Consider the following 26512-nt stretch of genomic DNA (forward strand, 5'->3'; position numbering starts at 1 on the left):
GTGTCGGGTAGCTGTAAGGATTAGTATCATGCATGTCTTCACATCAAAAAGGAAAAGTGATGCACAGAAGTGTGCACTTTTGAGAGGAGCAGCATTTCAACAAGTCACTGTTGAAGATGGACCTAATCGTAGGTGGCACAGACTGGAAACACTTCCTTAAAAACCTAATTCTAGCATGCAGCGCGGCATTGAGGCAGAGAAGTCTGCAGTTTTGAGAGGAGTGGCATTCAATGAGACACTGTTGCCCATGGACCTAATAGTAGGCAGCACCGGCTGGGAGCACTACTTCAAAAACGTCACTCCAATGCATAGTGCAGAGCGTAAGTGAGGCACAGAAGTGTGCAGTTTTGCAGTTCCGCAGTTGAATTGTTGTGCAGACTGACTAGGGTAAGTCTTCTCCACTCTTCTTTTATATGGAACTATGTTACACCCATGCTCTCCCCTGTTTAACCTCAAAAGTGGTCCATTTAAAGCCTATGCACCGTTAGTCATGGTAACGGCTTCTATGTCCCACATTATGCTATTATTCATTAATTCTGACACAGCAGCCGCACTAAACCACTTGAGCGATTTGGGAAAAATTAAGTTAATTCTCCTCAACATTAAATCTCATTGTTGAAAATGGTTCTACTTTGTTGCCATCATCTGTAACACAGGCCTTGAACTGCCTTGGTATGGGGGAGGCTTAATTACTAGTGCTGAATGTTAGCTCGAGGATGTTGAAAAGAATTTTCTTCAACCTTGCCAGGGCCTCAAAAAGGAGTCAACAAAATTGAAAATTTGACAGGGTATTGCCTCTATGCTAGGAACTTCGTCGCCCTTTGAGAACTCTTCCCCTAAATCATCCTTTCTGGTGGATGTCACTATTAAAAAAGGAGATTATCAGAAAAAGTCTGGTGAACTTGATTTTTTCCTCCATGACTCCTTCCCATCTGCTCAAAACCCGTTACAAACTATTTCAATAGACAGGGGTCTTTTGGTGCATCCTCAAATATGTCAGTTTATGTTGTGTTGCAGTCCTTGGTTAGACTGTATGATGTTCTCAATGGAGAATTAAAGTAAACGTCCTGCATTTTAAGGGACATTTTAAATATCATAGATGAGGGGCGCTTCATTCGGTCTGAATGTCTCTGTGGCAAATCCAACCTGAACTCGAATGGTGCTAGTGCGTCGTTAGAGCTATCCCCTCTCTTTTTTCCTATCCAATTCTCACCCTCTACTTCCAGGCCCATGACACCGACCACCATTTCTCTCACTGACGAAGAGATGGCTAGGAACAAGGGTTGTTGTGTGTCTGATTATCTGAAAATCATCAAATCACAATCTATGCAGTCCCCACAGCAACCAGGGAGTTACTAATAAGAACACATCGAAACAAAAGAAGACCAGTGACTTATGCGCCCATTAAAGGCATCACGGAAGGCAATTTTTAGCTCCCTTAATCCAGGTCTTTCCAGTGTTAGACTAATGCCAGACGATCCAACTCTACCTTGGTCGATCAGAATCCAACTTTGAAAAAGCCCAAGAAGTCTTGAGTGAAAAAGCTGAATATTACACTTGTGGAAGTAGAAAGAAGTTCTGTACACCCTTCTATGAGCACTCTTCCTTATCTTTCAGCGTTGACAAGCACAGCTGACCAGGTTCTATCGAATCCCAGAGACACAGGAAAGGTGACTAGTGAGTCAGTTGTGCATGACAGTGATGTAGAGGATAAAATGAGTTTATCCAAGATTAGGAAGCTGGTGTTTTTTCAGAAAACTCAACCTCCTCCCCATTGTCAGAACAGGTCAAATGGGCACCTGTGCCTAAACAAGGCTCTTTCTAATTTGAATCTCAGTTTTACAATGTGACGTCCTATGAATATAAATAACCAACTTGTTGGTTCCTTTTATTGAGCCAATGAGACCCCATGTCATTGAGCCAGTGAGATGGAGATTCATTTCATTGGCTTTGAAATAATGTGCAAGGTTTCAAGTCACCTTTTGCTGAACTATCTACAATTCCTTCTCTTTTTGCCTTGATTCGAACATTATAACTTTTTAAATCTTCTGACAGCAAGTTGCATTTGTAGATAGCCACTGCACCAATCAGGTGGTTGTACACGTGAGATCCAAACTGATTTAAATCTAGATTTAGGAGGCTTTAACTGCATCCTCAGTCTCAAATGCTAGACTAGAGTTGGGAGTGAATTCCTCCATGTCCTACTCCCTCCAAGACATTTGTGGTGAAATTAAATGTCTTGTTCCTGATGGAGGTAATAGGCAGGTCCTATGTGTGTGTCATGTGTGTGTCAGAAAGACACCAAAACCATCATGAACAGTGATTGGTTGTGTTTGTCTGCCTCTCTTTATAAGACCAAAAGTATAAAGCTTCTTAAGCCATTATACTGATTTATCCAAATTAATTATATTCTCACAACACAAAGGGCCTCATCACGAGTTTGGCGGTAACCCTTAAATCCGGCGGTAGCGCTGTTACCAGCGGATTTAAGGGTCCGCCAAATCAGGGCTTCGACGGATTTTCTCCCCAGCTCTGCGCTGGGTGGAAATCCAAAAGATAAAACGTGCTCATACCGCCAGCGGGAAATCCGCCGGCGGTACGAATGCGAAATGTCCCCATTGAGCCCAATGGGGAATGGGGCATTCCCAAATGGGCTCAATGGGGAATGGGGATTTCCAAATTCGCCAAACCCGTGATCCGGCGCTAATAGCACCGGTGGGTTTGGCGGTAGGGCAGATAGCGCCAACACTATTAGCACCGGCGTTACTGCCCAACTCGTGATGAGGCCCAAAGTCTGGTTAACAGGCACCCCCATTTAAGATGGATACTCTATATCTTTAAATAATTCCAAGAAGGGACAACAGGGACGCCCGTCTGGGGGTCTGTTGACTTGTGTTAAATATGCATTTTGCCCCACATCTGAAGAATGGGCACTAGATACAAACAATATTTTGGCAGTCAGCCTTGCTTGGACAACTGACTGTAACGCAGCATTATGCTTTTGGTACTGACCCAATCCACTTGATGCGTGATTTTAATGGTTACATTCCTGACTTTCCCATTGAAAACCATACTCATGTCTTAACACATAATGCTAGAATTTCAAGTAACAGGGGATGTACCTGGACGAAGATGATGCAATACTTGCACTTGCACAAAATCAATTGTAATACAATTGGCAACTTGCCTATTCGACCAACTTGGCAAAGAGGAACTTGTGTGTCTGCAATTGATTATATAATTGTTTCTGAATTCTTCTTGACTTGCTTGTCTACTACTCGCCTTTCAGCTACCTAGGAACTATTATCTGGAGAGTGGTGGCCCCAGAGATATTATTGTTAATAATCAAGACATTGTATATTTTGGTCTAGTGCAATAATCAAAAAATACAATATGATCATGAGGTCTACTTCATGTGAGCAATTGACATCTCCAAATAAAATGGTTATTGATCCAGTAAGCTTTACGAGAATTTCTGAAGACATTGCCAGAATGCTATTGATGAATGCTCCTAATATTGTAATGAGAAAAAGTCATATGTCTATGATGGTACACTATATGAAGAAAAAAAAGATGGCCATGAGAAGGTCCCATAAATTGATCTGACACTACCAAAACATTTTTTGAAAAAAATGTATTTGTTTAATAAAAAACATTTACAATACACAATATTACAATCTATAAACAACACACAATAAGTAAATGCAAAGTAAAAAACATCTTGTCTTAAATCCTGCAAGCAAAACTACAGAAATGTGCGAAAGGCTTACAGAATACACTTTGATACTGGTGATTGGGACATTGGACTACCTCCTTTTCGAGAATAAAAATGGAATTAAAAAAATATCCTAAACTATCTAGAGTGATGGGCTCTGATGGCTACCTTAATTGAGTCATGAAAGGGGATACCACTCTCTAGGCCAGAATATTGTTCATACTATACACAAATATTGCACTCTGGGGGATTATTCCACCCTCGTGGTGAGCATGTTTTATGGTCTATATCTTTAAAATGGTATCCATAATGATCCATCAAATTATTGCCCAATAGCTCTCATTGATGCTACTTCTAAAATATTTGCATCACTGCTATTGGATGATTTAAATATTTGGGATAAATTAGTTGGATAGCCATCTAAATTACAAATGTGTTTCCATGAACACAATTGGGACCCCCCTCCCAATGGCCTAATAATCCAATACACTAGGAGTGCCTTGGAGTGCCTGTTTGGCCTGACACGCTGCCTGTAACCAGTCTCCTTACCTGAATTAACATTGTACTTTTACTGCAAGGATTCCTTTTCCTAACTCCGCCCACAAGCTCCTCCCCATTCCTCAAAAACACTGGGCCATGCGCCACTGCGCACGTGCCACTGAGTGCCTGTTTGGCCTGACACGCTGCTTTGACCAGTCTCCTCACGTCTGCTTACCTGAATTAAGATTGGACTTTTGCTGCAGGGATTCCTTTTCCTAGCTCCGACAACAAGCTCCTCCCCACTCCTCAAAAATACTGGGCTGTGCACCACTAGGAGTGTCTCACAGTGCCTGTTTGGCCTGACTCGCTGCCTTTGACAAGTCTCCTCACGTCTGCTTAGCTGAAATAAGATTGGACTTTTACTGCAGGGAGTTCGTTTCCAAGGACAATCATCAATGCAGTATTGTTTTCTCACCTTCTCCTATTGCTAAAATGCTTGTTGCAATATGCAGATTGGGCTGATACTATGTGCATTGTGTCGAATTCCTCACGTTATCATCAATTGCTCTCTCACTATAAATGTCTGGGCACTCCCAAATCCTATTTGGTACGTTTCCCAAATAGGGCGTGGCGTAACTCTTGCATGCGATTCAGATTTAATGTGCTGCTTACAGGAGAAATCCTAGAGATCCGAGACTCAGACACCTTCTTTTAGATTGCACCGCAATTAGTGCTAATCGAGTCTCCAGTTTCAGAAAATGTGTCACTGATACAGAGAGAGTTCTTTTAGAATCCTTATGGTGGAATATGTTACATGGTACCTCGGTTTCCATCAAGATCGCAGTTGTTAGGTTCTATTCTGAAGGCGCAACATAGTATTATTCCGCTTTATTAGTTTTGCATTATTTGCATGAATTTATAACATTTTAGTTGTTTTAGCAGGATGTAATCATGGGTCTATTGAGTAGGATTGACTAATGTAGCCACCGTCTGTCATGTGTATAGGCTCTTTTTAACCAATCAGAAATGTAAGATATGTGTTTTATTCTCTTTTTCTGTATGGAAATGATTCTGTATTGTCTTATATTGAAATTGTGCCTAATTCTGTAACAGTTATGTTTTTTTTGTTTACTCTTCTCTTCTCTTAAATTGGACATGTTTTAAAGGTTTTTCTTGAATTAAAACGAAAACAAATAAAAATACATTAAAAAAACAATTTTCTACAAGAACAAGCACAAAAAACTCCAAATATGCCACTCTTTTTGTCATGTGTCAATCTTTCCTATGAATTTTACTGTGTAGACAGAGAAAGAATGTGGAACAAACCAAGCATCTGGGGTATCCTGGGGGGCTCTTAAAATATTTGTTTGATTGTATATGGAAACAACCATCCAAGTAAGACTGAATAACGAATGAAACTTGGGTGCTAAGCAATGGATATTTGTAGGTTTTCAACAGGGTTGCTTCTTTTCACCCAGTCTCTTCAATATTTACTTGCCAGTTTTTGTTGATGAACTATCAAATTGCAGTTTATTCCCCCTAGAATTGGTCTCATAAAGATTCCTAATCTGCTATTTGTGGATATTATCTTGCTTGGTAGGACCCAGATTGGTTTTAAATGGGAAGTTAATTGCTTGAACCAGTCTCTCAGTAAGAGTATGATGAGGTTAAATGTGACAAAATAAGCCATACTAATTACCAAGAGTTCAGGGGTTAAAAACAATTATAATTACTTTGTTGAAGTGTCTTGGCATAGTATCACTACTAAGTTAATGTACTCCTGTTTACGGCAAGTTCAGGACTGTGGACATTTGCTTTAAGTTAAAAACGTAGTTGCCACCTTTTACACCCAAATACAGATTATTAAATATAAATACTGCATATTTATGTTAACTATATTCCACGTAGGTAAAGTAATTCCATAAATATTGGACTTGAGACCCTTATTATAGACTGAAATAAACTAAACACCTTAGAAGTGACCTTTTAGAAATTAGTATTGGGCCTACCATCCTCATTACCTTTCATCATAATAAGGCATGGATTATAGCTTCAGTCATAGAAGACATATCTAAATTGGATGAAACTGAAGTTATTTAAAATTGCGAGAACCTTTTTTTACAAATGAGTTGCCAAAGACAAATTCTTTAGTCCAACCCAGAAAGCAATAAAAAAAACAATGTTTGAAAAGAGTAGAGATCAGGATCTTTTTGCTAAATATAAGCTCTAATCTGAATATGGGTAATTACATACACCATTTAATAAATTGCCTATGTTTTTGGTCAAATTTCTCAATCTGTCCTTTTCCCATATTTTCATGAGGTTTCATTTTAATCTACCAGGGACTCATCAGAGATGGTGCCCCATTAGAGGTATCTTACTTGAGAACTGAAGCTATCACTTTTTTTTCTGTATCACGGGATCCGAGAATCTTTAAAACATCTTTTGATCTATTGCAGTCCTATCTATAATTTACAGACAATTTTATTTGGCAAATGTGTAAATAGATCAGAATATTTGGTTGTGATGCCTTCAGGGCTCGACTTACGAATATAAACAGACATCCCCGATTATTGTGGTGGTGCACTGCTTGATAGCACTTCAAGCACTTTTAGAAGAATCTATCTCCAAGAACTGATGCGCTCAGGATTTGAAATCTTGAACTGTCAAATTGAGAAGGTGTTCCTAATCGTTTAATTTTAGAAATTGATTAAATCTTATGTCTTATGTATCATGGATCTAGATACAGTTTTTAGGTTTTATTAAAGTTTTAATAATCTACAAACACAAAAATAAATCAATTAATTATCAAATTAATTAAAAACCAGCACAAGCTAGAGGGAAAACGCAATAAACAATAATGGCATTAATGCCTATGGAAGAAAACATGTACATGCAGCCTCTGTCACTATATGCCAGTATTCCCATGTTAAGAACACATTCAGATTGTCTTTCACTGTAATAACAGTTATCCCACTGTAAAAAGATATGACAATGCTGGTTCTGGCAAAATATGCCAGTGTTGCAACTTAATAACACACCTACGTTGATTTTGGCCAAGATAGTGGTAATGCCACTGTCGGAAAGCATGTAAATGCTGGCTGTGCTAATATGTGCCAGTTTGCCCATTTAAAAACCCATTCATATTGAAGGATTTCTGGAATGGGATTGTGAAGGTAATGAATGCTGTTGTGGGGGAAGAGATGGAATACAACTTTGAAACATTGATCCTAGGTGAAACTGTACTGCTGGAAGACTTGAATGATGGCCAAATCACCTGGATTATGAGAGGAGCAGCAGTGGCAAAGAGATTGATACTAAGTGCATGGAAGTCAGCAGACTTTATGAACTAGCGCAAATGGATGGAAGGAATGTACAAAATTTGCAACATTGAACGAGTAAATTACATGCTGCAAAAGAAAGTTTCAAAATTCCAGAAGATCTGGGGGCCTTTTTTGGATTTGAATATGTCATAAGAAGGGGTTTGATTTGAGGACTGCAAGAGAGATGTATTTCTTGGAATTATTATAATAATTTAGCATTTATATAGCGCTACAAACCCTCAGCTATCTGAGCGCTGCTTATTATTACCCACGGTGTGTGGTGCTCATTTATCGACCTCGGAAGGATGAAAGGCTGAGATTGGCCCTGCCGGGATTCGAACCTGCATCAGCAGGCTGTGCACAGATGTCAAAGCTAGCGCTCTACTCGCTGTGCTATCGGACCGGATTATATTATCGTATGGTATTGATTTGAGGATTACAAAAAGGCTTTGAATTTTTTGGAATTATTGTTGGGTATTGAAAGGATGAGTTAAAGGTTGTTAAAAGAACCACCCCCCCATTTAAAAAAAAAATTGTTTAAAATTTATTTATTTATTTATTTATTTTGTATTTATATTTTTTAACATTTTTTTTTATTTTTCTCCTCTTTCTTTATATTTTAGAATGTTTTCAATTGTCGTGTAGTATTTTTTGATATGTGGAGGGTTGGTTGGATTTGGAGATATTGGGTTTTGTTTGTGTTGTGAAATGATTCATTGATGTGTACATTGTTTTTTTTTGGTATTGTATTGTATTATGGTTTTGGAAAAATAATAAAAAGAAATGGTCATAAAAACACATTCATATTGACTTGCCCATAATACCGGTAATGCTACTGTAAGAAGACATTTGTAGGCTGTCTGTACCAGTATATGCAAGTAATACCACTTAACAATACCCCTCAGTTTGATTTTCACATAATGCCAGTAATGTCATTGTAAGAAAACATGTTCATTCTGGGTATTTAACTATACAACAGTATTGCCATACATTGCCACATACAAAATGTCAGCAATTCCACTGTAAGTAGCCAAGCTCATGCTGACTCTGCCAATATATTCCAGTATTGCAACACAAGAACACATTCGTGTTGGCTTTGTCATAATACATTAATGCTACAGTAAAAACACATGTACATAGGTTTTTCTGCCAGTGCCATCCAGCACCTTGTACTTTATCCTCACCTCTTCCTGTCTTCTCCACCGCCCCCGCACACTTTCCCTAGCACCAAAACAATGCAAATACAGACTGCACTCTCACACACAAACACACACCTGCATAAACATCCACAATGCAATCATTCTCATGGAAACACATTCATACAAACACATTCACAGACTGCTCTCATTCACACGCACACACATTCACACATGCAAATGTTTCCACATGCACACTCACAGACACACACAACCCCATACTTACATGGATACATAAATGCACCTACACTTATCGGCTTGTCCCCCGTGCTGCCACAGTTTTGGACTCTCACAACACATGCTGAATCAGATGGCAAAACACAAGACTCTGAAGTTCAAACTGTTAGACTGGCCTAAGTCTGCTGTCACTCAGGTTCATTGTTGTTGTGGTGTTTGTGAACAGGCCAATAAAGGAGGCACAGCAAGACCTCACGTACCCAGCTGACCCCAAAATGTCAATGTCTACATCATCCTTTCAGACGCTGAAGTGTTCTGTATGCAAAACAAAGAACATGCTCTTGGAGTGGGACATGCACCTGTGCAGCATCATGCCCCACTGAGTGACCACCATCTCACGTTGTCACTGTGCCTGACAGTCTGCAGCACATCCCCGCTGGGACAAAGATGAAATTGAATCAAAACGCACATCTTTTCACCTTGTGCAGAAAATAAGGTAATGTAATGACTTCCCTGTAGCCATTGTACGAGCTGAAAAGATACCAAGGCATGAAGGTTTCTGCTTTTAAATTGCGGCACGTGTTTATGCACTCCCAAATGTAACACTGCACGCATGTTATCAAGGCCAGCATATTTCTGATTAATGGATCGGGTATAGCAAACATTGTTCCCATGTTGTTGACTTTAGAAATTAATAAATGTGATGCAATGGCAGATAGTAAATATAACCATATCTTATCACAGAACAGTCACATTAATAGCAATCGCATATCTGGAGCATTATTTGGAAATTGGTAGTGGCTGTACTATGTGCTGAAATCGAAGAGGCTATGGTTATGCTTTGCATGTGGCAGTTTCTCATTCACTGCAACCCCATTTCAAAGGAAAAGAGTATGGCCCTAAGTGTCAACTAGGAAACTTAGAAAAAGTGCAAATGATGAGTTATGCGCTTGCGTGACTTTAAGAAATGCAGAGGTCACCTGATTCACAGTTGATCTACACATGTTTGGGGGACTGTGCAGTAGTGAAAATGATGCTCTAGCTAGCCCCACCACATGCCTTAGTGACAGGAGCATGCTCCCAAAATGCAGTGTTATAACAGGTTCCCATGACCCAGCTGGGTGATGGGAACACATTTCACAGTGATGGGGTCTCAAATTGTTTGCTTCATAGGCACACCACATGATTGTAATCTTTCTACCATCCAGCATGGCATCATCAATAGTGTTACAATTATAATGTTAAAACTCACAGTTAAGCCCTGATTAGATCCAAAGGAATATTGTAAACCCTAACAATCTGTTTCATAGAGAACAACAACATCCTATCATTCCAATCCGAAACTGAATACAGACAAGCATGATATATGAGACCATTTGTAAGAGGGGATGTCCTACTTGATATCTGTTGTTTGCAGCACCCATCACCGGTTCATCAGCTATGCTCAATGAGGGGGGTTTCAACATTCATGCACATAGAATAGTTATAGTTCATGCACATGTGACCCCAGAAGATCCATTATCATGAAGGCAGAATGTCCATTTTTGGCTACGAAACATTGAGCAGCAATTATGCCTTACCATTTACCTCTGGTATGGATGCGCGTGCTCTAGTAAGTGCTTGTCATCAAGTTGTGTGCTTAACAATGGAGCTTACATTGAATGCTTACCAAAAACCCTGGTACCTAGTGAGGCCTCCACAGGGACGTCATTTCACCAAAACGCCTGGGGTAGCGGAAGTGACATCACACGACCCTTAATCTCTGATGACATCCTAGCAAGTGATGTCATTTGACCCCACCCCGAAGTGATATCACGGGAAGTGATGGAACACAACCTTTAACCCCTTGACAAAACAGGAAGTGGCATCATATAGCATTGTTCTTAAGTACACTACGAGAAATATGGTTACGATATCACTATGTGATATACATTTCATACAAGAATGGATCAACATATGTATCATTAAGATGAGTGTGCATAGGCCCATATTACCAAATTACTCTGAATGCAAGCAGCCGTCTATGGCCAAATGATAATGATGTATTATTATATAGCACTTACGCTTAAGTGCTTTACATAGAACAAATATACATACAGTATCACCCAACCTGTGTTGGTACTCATTTATCGTCTTCAGAAGGATGAAAGGCTGAGTTGCTGTGTTTTAGAACAGACTAAATCAGCGACTCAACCCCTGAAGTGTGCCTGAAATAAACCTTTAATGATTCTAGCAATTATTGTATAGAATTCCAGAAAGACTAATTATTTGGTATTCCTATTCTTTCTTATTTAGGGTCACTGCTGAAAGTGTTAGACTTGTGGAAACCCAGTTCTTTATTTATTTTTAAGAGGCCTGAACAAGAACGCCAGCCACTCCAGAAGCAAAGAGCCACATGGTGCTGGCCACAGCCCAGGACCTTGCATTAAAAAAATAAAAAATAAAAACCTTTTGTTTAGGGGTAGCAAGGGAGACCTCAGGGGTTTTAGGGGCTAGTTGTTTCAGCATAAAATAGCACAATTCACATAGATTACGTCATATTTCATGCTTGCTGCATCCAGCTCTCTTACAAAATCTCCATGCAGCCTTTAATACTTACTTCACCTTGTCTTGTGCTATTTCCACCCAGACCAGTCCTTCACTCCACAGTGAGAAGGTGTGAAAGTGATAGAAAGCAAGTGGGAGAAAGAAAGGGAGGGAGGGAGGAAGGAGAGAAGAGAGGATGAGAGAGAGATACATCGAATCAGAGAGGGAGAATAATGAAAATGAGTGAGAGACAGAGAGAGACACAGACAGAGAGGCAGGGACGGATAGAAAGCGAGAGAGAGAGAAAGGGTGGGGCATAAGGAGGAGATAATGAAGAGGAAGCAATAAGGAAGTGAGAGAGAAACAGTGACTGACTGAAAGACTGAGATACCTTCACTGAGAGACTGATGGGTAAAATGGAGACTTGTACTTTGACTAAGATGAAAGACTAGAATTAGAATAAACGACTTGGAGGGATTGGGATGATGGACTAAAACAAAGCTGTATCACATCAAAAGGCGGTTCTTAGGGAGCAACAATGGTGCAAGCAAATTGTTTGCAAAACAATGACTTAAAAAGGCAAATGGGAACCCAGTGTGCTATCTAACCCTATAGGAAGGACACCCTGTCCCTAGCAGGGGTGCCTGGCCCTAGATGGCGTGTGGTGTAACGCCTATCTAATAGGGATACATGAAGAGGAAAACTGTCCCTTGTCTCACCAAATGTATGGGGAAAACCTAAGTTTGTTGATAACTTGAGTCATAGAGGAGCAACCAACAGTAAAAAAACAAACTCCTAAGCTACTGCAGATGGCAAGACTGACGATTAGAACATTGTCAAGGCAGCTAATTGGGTTGTATGGACTTTCAGGTAGCCGTGGGATTTCAATTAATTCTTTATTCACCATAGGGCTTCTGGTTGGCCACATACAGAAGTTGTGGTTGTAGTATCTAAAAACATTCCCTTCTAGCTGGGATACCTAAAATGCTCACGTTGTATGAGTGATATAGTAATGTCTTCCTTGTGTATCCCTCCTAATTACTAGGGATATCTAGGTGGACATGGAAGCCCCCATGGCCACAGAGGTCGACCGGTTTTGATGTACAGGGTTGTTCAAACCATCATCTTCAGGACCGTAAGTAATCTTCTGAGATATATCAATCTTCCAGTTTTGCCTTCAATGGGGGCAAAACAAAGGGACGAACTGCTTCGCCTCTTGTGTGCACAGCGAGTGCAGCATACAGGAAAGGCACCAACACTGGTTGAGGCGCAGCTTCTTGCTTCTAGAGGTGGTTAGCTGCAGAAAGCTGCAAAAGGCAATGTGCAGCAGTTAATCTATGACTAAGCAAAGGACAGGAAAAAAGAAGAGGGTGATGGACTAAGACTAGAAAGAGGAAGAGGAGCTAGGACAAGGAAGAAGGAGTAAACAGAGGGACTCGGGTGAGGCTCTAGGAAGAGGGTCAAGAACTAGGATGATGAAGAGTCACAGAAACTAGGAATAGGGGATAATCCATGGAAGAGGGACTAGGATGAGGCTTTAGCTGGAGAACGATGGATGAGAGACTAGGACAAGGAAGAGGAAAGAGGTACTTGGATGAGGTAAGAGGGACACTGACTAGGAAGAGGGACTACAATTAGCAGATTCATTTTCTTTACTAATTGTTGTGCAGATACATGTTGGCAGAAGAAAGCATGGTGATTGGCAGAACACAAATAACGGTTATATGTAATTTTACCGACCACAATTACAGAGTGGTACATTTAACCGCGGGCAAAACACCAAAGACGCCAAATAATCTGCTTCTCAACACCTTTCGCTCATCTCTCCTCTTTAGAGCATTGTATTAGCAGCAATGTGGGGTTCAGTGACACAATATGTGCCAAAACTAAAAAATATGTCTATCCTACTGCGGACCAAAAACACTAAACACCTGGACAGCCAGACCTGGCTCACTGCAATGCACCTTGAGGGATCCACACCCCTGCTGGCCACATACGCCAAGTCCCTTGGGTTTGACATTGGCAGACACCTCTCCTTCAAACAGCACTTTGCAAGGAAGACAAAACAACTTGGTGCCAACGTTCTCCCCTGTGGAAAGTCAATCCCTTCATCCCAGAAAACAACTTCAGATCTACTGTACGTGCCTTGGTCCTCTCCCTTCTCGATGGTGACACTGCCCTTTTGGAAGGCCTTCCAGCAACTACCCTGGCTCCCCTGAGATGAGTCCTGCATGCTGGATTACCACTCATCAAAGGACTCTGCAAATTCCACTGCATCACCCTGACCCGCATCGAACTGCACTGGCTGCCGCTGCATGCCTTTACCATCTTCGAACCCTGCTGCTTCATCTACAGGATTGTCAGGCTGAAGTCCCCAGGCTACCTCACTGAGGAACTCAGCATCTCTGGAGACCTTTGATCCACCAGTAGTAAGGACATGTGCAGACTTGAACTTTGCCGGTGCCGGAAGGGAAAAAAAACAGAAGACAGGCCTTCTCTGTCTAAGCCCCAAGACTCTGGAACCACCTCCCCATCAACATCCAACTCGCCCCCTCACTTCTACAGTTCAGGAAGGAGCTTAAGACCATCCTCTTTAAGTAATGGCTACCCTCTAACACCTAGGTCCATACACGGTCCACTACTGCTATACCTGAGGCTGGGTGATCTGATCCCCACTGTTTCCTCCCCTGGTTTCTTGTAGACACATTGCTGATTTTTGCCCTCCCTCCACTGTTATGTTATGGTATGGTGTGATAATGTATACCATGAACCGCTCCCATTTGCATGGACTAGAGTGTCCTTTCTCTGACCCTTTTTCTCCCACTTGCCCCTTTGCTTCCACACTCTCCTCACCTGAGCTGCTTGAGTCGAAGGCATCGGTGGACAGGTTTCGCCTGGCGAGGTAGTCTTTCTCCTTTTTTGGTGGTAATTGCCTGTCACGGAGGGAAGCCACAGTGAACGCTGATGGAACAGCACGCCTGTGACTCCCTCTCCGGGAGCAAGCCAATACACAAGTGAAAAAGCCAAGCGGTAGAAAAAACCCTTGTCAGGCGCCGAACTGCACTCTGTCCGACTCCAAGTAGGAACTTCCGAAGTGATGAAGCAGGAAGAGGTGTAGACACAAAACGGCAGGGGTCTGTAGCAAACGTGAAGCCAGAAGGCGTAACTGGTATCCAATGCAGCCCGGCAGGACACAGGAAGTAGAGGACTCAAGTAAGAGAAGAGAAAGCTGAATAATAGAAAGTAGACTGGAATCCAAATTGGAGAGGAACCCAGGGAAAACGGAGAGGAAAGAGCAGAAAGAGCAAACCGGTAAGAGGCAAAGTACCAAAGAGAAGGAAAACGTTGTGCGGAGGATGAAGTTTACAGCAGAACAAAAGCACTGACGATCCAGACAGAGTGTCAGAAGCAAGCGTAAACCCGGAAACTGGGAAAACTATCCATAGGGGTTGCAACGCAGCATCCACCGGATGGAGGAGGAATAAATACTCCCGGCAGGCTCCGCGCTGAGGGAACTGGGACGGCTGCTAGAGCCATAAAAATAGAGAAAGGTCTACTAGTCTCTAAACCTATACTGCCAGCGATACCGCGGAAGTATCCGCCAGTCACGACAGCGCCGGATGACAGCATGCCCCCCCTCCAGTGTGTGAAAACCCCGCCTTACCTGGGTGTAAGCGGTGGAATCTGGATATTAACCTAGGGGCATGTATCTGTGAAGCGGGTTCCCACGAGTCCTCCGACTCGGGGTAACCCTTCCAAGACAGTAAGTATTCCAAACAACCTCTATAATACCTACAGTCCAGTATGGAAGACACCTCATATTCATCCTTGTTCTTCTCAGGTAAGAAAACCTGACGGGGAACCTTTCTGCAGTGGGGGTCAGGTATGAAGGGTTTGAGAAGGGAAGAATGAAATACTGGATGAATGCGATTGAGGGTAGAAGGAAGCTGAAGCCTATAAGTGACAGGTTTGACTCTAGAGAGGACAGGGAAAGGACCCAAGAAACGAGGAGATAGTTTAGAAGGATGTGTCCATTTGGGTAAGTATCTGGTGGACAACCACACCTTGTCGCCTGCCTCCAACTTCGGGCATTCTTTGCGATGCTTGTCAGCCTGCTCCTTATTGTGTCTTCTACTGTCTTCTAGGCTTTGTAAAGCGGCAGTCTGAGCTGCTGCAATATTCTGTAGAACTTCTTCTGCAGCCGGGGAATTAGTGAGGCTTGGAACATTGAGCAGAAATGCTTTGGGGTGGACTCCGTAAGTACGGTAGAAAGGGGAGAGACCGATGGCAGAATGCTTGGTGTTGTTGTATGTGAACTCTGCTGTGGGAAGCAGAGGAACCCAATTGTCCTGGTGTTGATTGATGTAACATCTCAGGTACTGCTCCAAAGTGGCATTGAGGCGTTCGGTCTGACCGTTGGTTTGAGGATGAAATCCTGAGGAAAGCGCTCTTTCAATGCCTAGTCTGACACAAAGAGCCTTCCAAAACTTTGAGATGTACTGACTCCCTCGATCAGAAATAATCTTGTCCGGGATGCCATGTAATTTGAAGATGTCTCTGGCAAAAACCTCAGCCATTCTCACTGCGCTGGGAAGACCCGGAAGGGGAGAGAAATGTGCCATTTTTGAAAATGTATCCACCGTGACCATTATACATGTACATGATTCGGACAGAGGCAGATCCACTATGAAGTCTGTGGAAATAAGTCCCCATGGTCGCGTGGATAGTTCCGCTTGTGTAAGTAATCCAAGAGGTTTGCCTGTAGGGTATTTGGCTCTGGCGCAGGTGGGACATGGTCGTACGTAATCCAACGTGTCTCTTCTCAGATTAGGCCAAAGGAATACTCTTGATATCAGCTCCATGGTACCTTCCGAGCCTCTATGGCCTGCAGTGCGAGGATTGTGGCACCAGTTCAGTATCTTCTGGCGTAACGGACCGGATGGGATGTATAGACGCTTCTTGTAAAATACCCAGCCATCTTTCTCCTGGTAACGGGAATTAGGATGAAGTGGTAATTGGGCATACTCCGGTCTGACCGCAGCTTTCACTTCTTGAAGGAAAGAGCTTACCAGAACCAGGATTTTGTTCCTCCGAAACAATGGTTCCGAGTGATCTGAAGACTTCTCCTTACTCATATCCTTGCGGGACAGGGCGTTGGCCAAGCGATTCAAAGTTCCGGGAATGTAGGTGATGTGGAAATCGTATTGAGAAAACAGGTAGGCCCACCGGGCCTGTCGTGAATTTGAACACTCCATGTCTTGCAATACCCTCAGATTCTTGTGATCTGTCCGAATGGTAAACCGATGTCGTGCCCCCATAAGCAGATGCTGCCACTCTTCGAACGCTAACTTCATTGCCAATATTTCTTTTTCAAGAACTGAGTAGTTTAGTTGGCTGGGAGAGAGGGTTTTAGACAGATAAGCCACAGGATGTTCCACTTCGTCAACTGACTGTAACAAAACTGCTCCAATGGCTATGGCAGAGGCGTCTGTCTCCAAGATGAAGGGTAATGTCTGGTCCGGATGCCATAGTATAGGTGCAGAACGGAAGAGTCCTTTGAGAAGGGAAAAACTACGTTCAGCTTCAGTTGACCAGTGAAAAGGGAGAGCATCCTTTTTGAGTAGACGGGTAATGGGATACACCACTTCAGAGAAGTCTGGTATGAATCGTCTGTAGAAATTGTATAAACCAAGGAATCTTTGTACTTCTCGAACTGAAGTAGGGGCAGGCCAGTCAAGAATAGCTTGAACCTTGTTGCGATCCATGGCAATACCCTCCGCAGATAAGATGTACCCTAGATATGGTACCGAAGGAACTGCAAATATGCACTTCTCGGCCTTCACCAAAAGTTGGTTCCTTTGAAGACGATCCAAAACGTGAGTGACATGAGGAATATGTTCTTCCATGTTGGAGGAAAAAATGAGAATGTCATCCAGATAGATAATGACAGAAATGGTGAGCATGTCGGAAAACATTCGGTCCATAAACCGTTGAAATACACCAGGAGTGTTCACCCGACCAAATGGCATTACCCGCTATTCGTATAATCCGAATGGAGTGCGAAAGGCGGTCTTCCACTCATCGCCTTTGGCTACACGGAGCAGATGGTATGCATTCCTTAAATCGAGTTTCGTGAACACCTTAGCCCCCTGGACTGCTTCAATGATGTCTGTGATGAGAGGCATCGGATAGCGATCCCGGATGGTGACCTTGTTTAGACCTCTGTAATCTATACAGGGTCTAAGCTCATCAGTACCTCTCTTCTTAATGAAGAACAAAGAAGCCCCAGCGGGGGATATTGAGGGCTGAATGAGGCCATTCTTCAAGTTGGTATCCAGATAACCTCTTAGTACCTGTTTCTCTGGCAGTGTGAGGGAGAACATTCTTCCAAATGGTACTAAAGCGTTAGTAAATGGTGCAGTCCTCTGGTCGGTGTGGGGGTAATCTGGCGTGATGATTCTCTTGAAACACTTCTTCAAAAGGTTAACAGAATCGGGGTAGCGCATGCACTCCAAGATGGGTATCCGGAATGATTGTTACAGACTGTAAATCACACCGATCTTTTAAGGGAAGGCAATTGGTAGTACAGTAGGTCGAAGAAAAGCTCAACTGGTTGTTCGTCCAGTCAATACGAGGATTGTGTCTTCGGAGCCAAGGAATTTCCGGAATTATGGGGAAATGGGCTGCTCGTATGATGTCGAACTTCAGCATCTCAGTGTGATGGTTGATAGTCAATTGTGGAATGAGTGATTAGACCGGAGGACAAAGGGGATCCATCTACACCTTCGACCGGTTGGCCTTCTTGACGGGCCATCCTGCGTAGGCCTACTTTATCAGCCCACAAGGTATCAACGAAGTTGCCTGCAGCTCCGCAGTCCATCAGGGCTAAAGACTCGACTTGCTTTCCCTCCACTTTGAGGGCCACGGACAGAACCATGAGTCTCGAATCTTCTTGAGAATCCGGAGCTGACACCGAGAGAGAAACATAGGGACGAGAAATGGAACTTGATGACCCTCGGATGCCTTTCCCTACTGGCGCCGAGGGTAGTCGTTTCCCGATTTCCTGTTGGGTACCTCCATGCAGTCTTTCAAGAGTGTCAACTACTCTCTCTTGTTGAGGTTGTATCTCCCGGTTCCCCTCCTCCACCTCCTCACCTGAGTCCTCTTCCTCCGTGTTCAAGGATCTGTGGGATCTGTAGTCCTTTTCTTTTTTGTGGTGTAGCGGGGGTCTCGTACGGGAGGAAGCCACAGTGAGGGCTGCTAGGACGCACCTCTCTGGGGCCCCCTTCCCGGAAGGGACCAATACGGGGAAAAAACCAATTGTGGCAAAAAACCCCTTTGAAGTGGTGAACTGCAGGCTTGTTGAAGATGTAGGCACAAGCGACAGTGATGGGTTACATCCGGCAAGGAACCGGTAGCACTCGAATTCGTGGAGCGCAGAGTGCGGAAAGAGAAACTCCCGCAAGCAGTATCAAACCAATAGGTAGAGCACTAAGGAAAAAAAAAGCAGAGAGAGAGAGAGAGAGAGAGAGAGAGAGAGAGAGATGGAGGAACAGAAGGGTGCCAGTGTCCAAAGCGTTGCATGACAAAGAGATGCTGATCCGAACCACAGTAGGCAGATAGTCCTTTGTCTCTCCATCTTTGTCTTTCCGCTGCTGATAGGAGTGTCCTAGTAGCTCCAATTTGCATAGGTCCGTCTGAAGACTTAGAAGGAGAGAGAGAAGGGGAAGGATGCGAAAGCGGGTCCACCAAAGATCCTGAAGCACATTGCTTGCGACGTTCAGATCTTCTTTCCTGAAGCCTAAACTCTATGTGGAGAGCGGCTGCAAGTAGATCAGAAAAAGTTGGTGAACGTGGAGATCTGGCTAGTTCGTCTTTAATCTCCTCCCTTAAGCCCCTCCGAAAGATGGCGTACTGGGCGGGTTCCGGCCAACCTGCCCCAGCCGCCAAGGTCTTGAAAGAAGAAATGTAGGATAGGACGTCCAAAGAACCTTGTCTCACGTCCAACAGTTCCTCACAAGCGGTAAAAGACAACTCAGGTCTTTCGAAGGTCTGTTTAAGCAGGTTCTGGAATCCCAAAAAGTCATGCAGTATAGCATTAGCACTGGTTACCAAAGGAGTTGCCCACGCAAACGCATTCCCAGTCATATTTGAGATTAGGAATCCAACCTTGGCCTGATTGGTAGAGAAAGTGCGGGTTCTAAATGTGAAATAGACGGTACAAGCCTCCAGGAACTCTCTTACCCTTTTGGGAGAACCATCAAACTTTCCTGAGGAGAGTGGCATGGGAGGTAATTCCACAGTCGGATGTTCTCTAGCCGATACCATTTGTTTGAGAAGAGCGTTCTCTGTCTTCACTCCCTGTAGCTCTACAAACATAGCCTGGAAAGCCTTCCAAAGCTCTTGAACTTGATCCTCCGCCGACATCTTGTTATGTTTAGGCGTTGCAATCTGTCCTTTCTCTGACCCTTTTTCTCCCACTTCCCCCTTTGCTTCCACACTCTCCTCACCTGAGCTGCTTGAGTCGAAGGCTTCGGTGGACAGGTTTCACCTGGCGAGGTAGTCTTTCTCCTTTTTTGGTGGTAATTGCCTGTCACGGAGGGAATCCACAGTGAACGCTGATGGAACAGCACGCCTGTGGCTCCCTCTCCGGGAGCAAGCCGATACACAAGGGAAAAAGCCAAGCGGCAGAAAAACCCTTGTCAGGTGCCAAACTGCACTCTGTCCGACTCCAAGTAGGAACTTCCGAAGTGATGAAGCAGGAAGAGGTGTAGACACAAAACGGCAGGGGTCCATAGCAAACGGGAAGCCAGAAGGCGTAACTGGTATCCAATGCAGCCCGGCAGGACACAGGAAGTAGAGGACTCAAGTAAGAGAAGAGAATGCTGAATAATAGAAAGTAGACTGGAATCCAAATTGGAGAGGAACCCAGGGAAAACGGAGAGGAAAGAGCAGAAAGAGCAAAGGTACCAGGTCTCAAATGAGAGAGAGGCGGGGAGAAGGAACCGGAATAAAACCGGTAAGAGGCAAAGTACCAAAGAGAAGGAAATCTTCGTGCGGAGGACGAACTTTACAGCCGAACAAAAGCACTGACGATCCAGACGGAGTGTCAGCAGCAAGCGTAAACCCGGAAACTGGGAAAACTATCCAGAGGGGTTGCAACGCAGCGTCCACCGGAAGGAGGAGGAATAAATACTCCCGGCAGGCTCTGCGCTTAGGGAACTGGGACGGCTGCTAGAGCCGTAAAAATAGAGAAACGACTACCATTCTCTAAACCCATACTGCCAGCGATACCGTGGAAGTATCCGCCTGTCACGACGGCGGCAGATGACATAGAGGCGGTCACGTGGCTCTGTAAGAAAAGTGGGTGGGGTTGGTTAGTGGGCGACGAGGGATAGATAGAGGTTGTGCTCTTCTGTTGATGTTTGAAGAAACAATAGGAACTGGTGTCTGTGCGTGTCAGCTTTTTGGGTCTGCTTTGTTGTGTGCACTGGGCTTCTTGTGTCTGGAGGGGTAGCATCCAGCATCTGGGTTTTTGTTGTTTGTGGTTGTTTGGTCTTGTGGCATGGTTAGCAGTGGGTATGTGGTTTATGTGTAATTGTGCTGGTCTGTGGGCGTATGTAGTACGTGAGAGGTATGAGGAATGGAAGAGAGAAAGGGGTGGTTTGTTGGTTTCTGTTTTGCTCTGGCTGTGTGGTTGTTTTATAGTTGGTACTTCAATCCGTTTTGTCACATGTTTGCTTTGGGTCCATGGTATGGTTTTTGGGTGTACATGTTTCCATGCTTGTCTGGGTGAGTTGAATAACCAGGTTTTCGGTTGTTTTATGAAAGCGGCTCCTCAAAATTTCTTTTTCTCATAGGGTTTAATATCTATTTGAACATCTTTGCTCGGTCTGAGGTTTCTTCCTAGTTGGTAGCAATTGATTTTAGATTTGAGGAACTCAGCTCCTTGTCCATGCAATGCTTTCTGCGCAATGTAGAGAGATTTAAACTTAATGTGTTTTTTTTACCAGAAGCCAGTGTAGACTTTTCAGAGCTTGTGTGATGTGGTCTCTTCTATTTAGGCTCAGAAGTAGTCTTGCTGCAGTATTTTGGATGCGCTGCCGTTTTTTTCTGATGCATTTTGACATTTTGAGGTAGAGGCTGTTTGTGTAGTATAGTCTTGATAGTAACACTGAGATGATTGTGATGCTTCTGTGTGGGAAGTGGAGGTAGGGTAAAATCCTTCTTATTAGTCGCAGGAGGTAGAAGCATTTGGGTGTCATCTGCGTAGGTCTAGGTGGGCAGTCCATTAGTTTCAATTAGTTTGGGGGACATGTAGGTTTTGAAAAGGAGAGGGCAGAGACTTGATTCTTGTGATATTCTGATGTTAGATGTAAATGGTGGTAGGTGTGTTGTTGTTTCTGTTCGATCTGTGTGGAAAGATTTCAGCCATTGTAGTGCAGAGTTTTTTATGCCGCATTCCTCCAGTCTCTTTATTAGTGTAGTGTGTCTGATTGTGTCAAAGGTGGCTGATATGTCTAGTAGTATGAGTGGTGATGCCTGTGTTTTTTTAGGTCATTCCATATCAACAGGAGTGCTGATTCGGCTCCTCTCATTGGTCTTAAGCCGACTTCGGAGTGGTTGAGTATTTTGTTGGTTTCCACATGGTTCAGTATTACTATGGAGATGTAGTTATCATGGATTTTTGCTGGGTATAGTAGATTTGATATAGGTCTGTAATTGGTAGGGTCTTTCGCATTTCTATTTTTGTTTTTTAGGAGGGGCTTGATGTGTGCTGATTTGAAAGATTTGGGTACAATTCCCATGTTTAGGGATAGGTTCATTAGTAATCAGAAGTATGAGGCTGGTGTTCTATTTTTGCAGGGTGTTTTTGAAGATGCACGGTGGGCATGGTTCACTAGGAGATCGGCAATGTTTGTTGAAAGTTGCATCATTTATAGATTGAAATCGATTGTGTTTTGTGTTGGTTGGAGGCGTGCTTGTTTCTGGTGGATCAGGGTGAGCATTTGATGTAGGGCAGCTTACATTAATGGTCTGCTGTATTGCCTCTCTTTTTGTTCTTATGTTGTTTGTTGATGTTGTCAAATACTGATTGTGATGGTACAACACATGTGTTGCACGAGGTTGGGTTTTTAATCTACTTGATAATTTTGAATAGTTCTTTTTGCTTTCAGGACTGCTGACTTGTAAATGTGGATTTGTTGTCGGTATTTATTTGTGTCTGATTTAATGTAGTGATTTCTCCCTTGTTTTTCCAGTTCTCTCACTTCTTCTGTGAACCATCTTGCTGGAATTTTCCTTGAGGTGGGTTTGAAGAGTTTTGAAGGTCCTAATTGGTCTAGGGCATCTGTGATCCAGGTGTCAAGTTTATCTTCCGCTGAGTTCGGAGTCATACTATTTAGATGGGTGGTGTTTGGTTTGGTTGATTCCAGTAGTTCAGTTAGCATTTCCAGGTCAAGGCTCAGCCAGTTCCTTTTGTTTGTCACAGCGAGTTTCACGTGTGTGGTCATTATGCAGTTTGGGGTGTTGACAATGAAATGGATCATATGGTGATCGCTCCATATGACTGGTACTGGTGGGGAAGTGGTTGAGAGTCTGTTTCTGCAGAATATTGCACCTAAGGTGTGTCCAGCACTGTGGGTGGGGCCGTTTACTATTTGTTTGAAGTGAGGGGTTTCCAGCAGGGTGCTTAGGGCATTTGCTGTTGTTTTGTTTTCTCTTTCGAACTAGGTGTTGAAGTCTCCCAGGGTGATTATGTTGTTGTGATAAGTGGAGGGGTTGGCGATGGAATCAATGAGATTTGTGGCAAAGTTGGGGTTGTAGGATGGAGGTTTGTAGATCAAGAGGAGCAGTAGTTTGGGTACATCATTGAGCTTAATGTTTATTAGGAGTTATTTACAATCTTCAATGTTTGTTAAGGGGAATGGTGTGGAGCAGATTTGTACTTTGTGCACTATTACATCTCCTCTTCCTCTTCGATTTTCTATTTTGGCATAAATTAGATTAAAGTTGTCTGTATGGCTTCATGGGCTATTGGTTTGTAGTCGTCCGATAGCCATGTTTCTGTGAGGAAGAGCGCGTCTCTGCTGCCTTTGCTTAGGAGGTGATAGATTTCTGTTTTGTGCTTTGCCATAGATCTTACTTTGAGCAGGCTCCAGTGTAGATTGTGTGTTTTTCCTTGTTCCTTGCTGTGTATCCTTTCTCCTGTCTCTATTGGGGTGGTATATATGTCTGGTTAACGTTTCTCTCTTGGGTGAAGCTGTTATTTTGCTGTTTGTGTAGTTGGAGCCTCTATCTATACGTTGAAGAGTTTGATTAAGTTGAATGACAGGTTTCTTTATTCTGGTTCGTAGCAGACTGGTGTTTGGTTGTCAGTGTGGTCTTTATCCAATCTCTGGTTATGTAGGGGGTGTGGATGGTTAGATATTCTAGCTTAGTTCTGATTCTTGTTGGTGTTTTTACAAAAAATTCTTTGAAGGTACTGGGTTCTCTGTTGTCTATTATGTGTTTTAGTGGTCTGGAGGTGTTCACTCTGGGGTTTATGGATATGATATGATGTGATATGATATGGCATTTATAACGCACCTATACACAAGTGTTTCAAGGCGTGACGAGGCAAGGGAGAGAGAACAGAGGGAAGACAGAGACAACGATCTTACTACGCCAGGTGACATTGAGATCGCGCAAGTGCAGTGGAGGGGGCAGGGGGAGAAGTATGGGAGGAAGGGGGAGGGGGCAGTGCAGTAAATAAGATAACACTAAAAATAAAAAGACAATAAATAATAAATAAAAAGTGCGACCAGCTGGTGGCAGGTGCAAGGGTAAGTGCAGACATCAGGTGTCAAGTACTGGTCGGGGGCTGTAGGGATACAGCCCCTGAGTGCAATGGTTGCAATGGTTGCAAGGGGGGCAGTGCAGGTGTGCAACTGGCGGCAAGGGGACCTGTGCCCGAGATCAGAGGCTAGCCAGGTAACCAGTGCAGTTTCGGTTTCTGCCAGGTGATCAGCAGGGGAGGGGAGAAAGCAGAAGCAAAGAGGAAGGTGCTTCCGAACTGGAGATAGTTCTCCTCAAGTTTCAGAGAGGCAGGGAGGCTGTTCCAGAGGGTGGCCCCAGCCGAAGAAAGAGATCTACCACCAACTTGTTGCTTGGAGAAGCGACTGAACCTGAGGGAGTTGGAGGCGGATGAGCGAAGAGCTCGAGAAGGAAGACATTTAGGAAGAGAGAGTTGAAGGTATTGAGGCCACCGGCCCCAGAAGACCTTATGGACAGTGCAGAGGGTTTTGAACTTAATCCTCGCCGCCACTGGGAGCCAGTGCAAAGATTTCAGTCCTGGAGATATACGATCCCTGGCCTTGAGGCCAAGGACAAGTCTCGCAGTCCTGTTTTGGATTAGTTGCAGAGGGCAGAGAGTAGAGGCAGGCAGATGTAGAAAGAGGCTGTTGCAGTAGTCCAGCCTAGAGAGAACCAGAGCTCTGGAGACAGTGAGCTTCTGGGGGAAGATGAGGAAAGGAAGAATACCTCTGAGGAGGTGCAGCTGGTAGTGGGACTTCTTAGAGACGTCACAGATGTGAGGAGAGAAGGAGAGTGTGGAGATGAAAGTCGAAGATGACCCCAAGGTTTTTAGCCTCACAGGTGGGAACAGGAAGAGGGCCAAGAGAGGCCGGCCAGAGAGTGACAGGAAAGGAGGGAGCAGGTGTGCAAATGAGGAGAATCTCAGTCTTACTGGCATCAAGGCAGAGATCATTGGCGGCACACCACTCCTGGATAGCAGACAGACAGTCAGAGATGAGAGAGGGAGAAGAGGTGGCGAAGAGAGCCTGAAAATGAGTTGAGTGTCATCCGCATAGCACTGAAAGTTGGGGAAGAGAGCGGCAATGCGGTGGGCAAGAAGTGCCAGGTATTGGTTGAACAGCCAGGGAGAGAGCTCAGATCCCTGGGGAACACCACAGGTAGACATAGAGGAGAGAAAGGACCCAAGTTGGACCTGGCAGGGTCGATCAGAGAGGAAAGAAGTCAGCCAAGACAGGGCCTGATCAGTGGTACCCAGGTTATCACACAGACAGTTGAGCAGGATGGCTTGGTTGACCGTGTCAAAGGCAGAAGAGAGATCAAGTAAGATGAAGACACAGGGAGTGTTGGAATCAAGGTTAGAGAGCAGGTCTTCACGGATCTTCTGGAGAGCGGTTTCCATGCTTCTGGCTGCTCTGAAGCCAGACTGATGGTCATGGAGACAACCAACAGATTCAGTGTGAAGATTAAGCTGGGAGATGGCCAGATTTTCCAGGAGTTTGCCCAGGAAAGGAGTGATGGAGATTGGGCGAAAGTTAGCCAGGCAGGATGGGTCAGCAGAGGGTTTCTTAAGAAGAGGGTGCACAAGTGAGTGCTTTAGGGGGGAAGGGAAGACTCCTGTGGCGAAGGAGAGGTTGCAGAAGTCAGCCAGAACAGGAGCCAGGGTGTCAATGTGGTCCTTGATGGTTTTGGAAGTACAGGGGTGAACCTGTTTGGACGAGACATTCATAGATTGGACTTGCCTAGAAACCTCATCTGGGGAGAACAGGGGACAGGCAGAGAAGTAGGGAGGAGAGGTGGCCGATGAAGGGCCAGAGGCAAAGCGGGGAGTAGAGGGAGGAGGAGGAGAGGAAGAGAGAGGGGACAGGATGTCCTGCGTTTTAGAGATGAAATGAGAAGCCAGGGCCGTGCAGAAGGCCTGGGAGGGGACAGGAGAGGTAGAGACTGCAGCGGGATTGGCCAGCTCCTTGCAGATTTTAAAGAGTTCAGCCGAGTTGTTGGATGCCAGAGTGACACAGGCTTGGATAAGGGCTCTCTTCTCATTGCGGACAGACAGCTGGTATTGCCTTTGGAGCAGGCGGCACGCCAGTTTGTCAGAGGATGTACAGGAAGCACGCCATTTCCTCTCAGCCAGCCTGCACTTGCGTTTAAGGGTGATGAGGTCTGAGTCATACAAGGAGTTGCTCTCGGCTTTGGGCTTCAAGTGGATCCTCATGACAGGGGCAAGAACATCGAGCGTATCATATATAGCAGAGTGGAGAATAGAAAGGAATGTGTCAGGGTGTGAGTCAGCCGAAGGGAGA

This window comes from Ambystoma mexicanum, chromosome 7q, assembly GCF_040938575.1.
Source record: "Ambystoma mexicanum isolate Mex_15411 chromosome 7q, UKY_AmexF1_1, whole genome shotgun sequence".
NCBI classification, from domain to species: Eukaryota; Metazoa; Chordata; class Amphibia; order Caudata; family Ambystomatidae; genus Ambystoma; species Ambystoma mexicanum.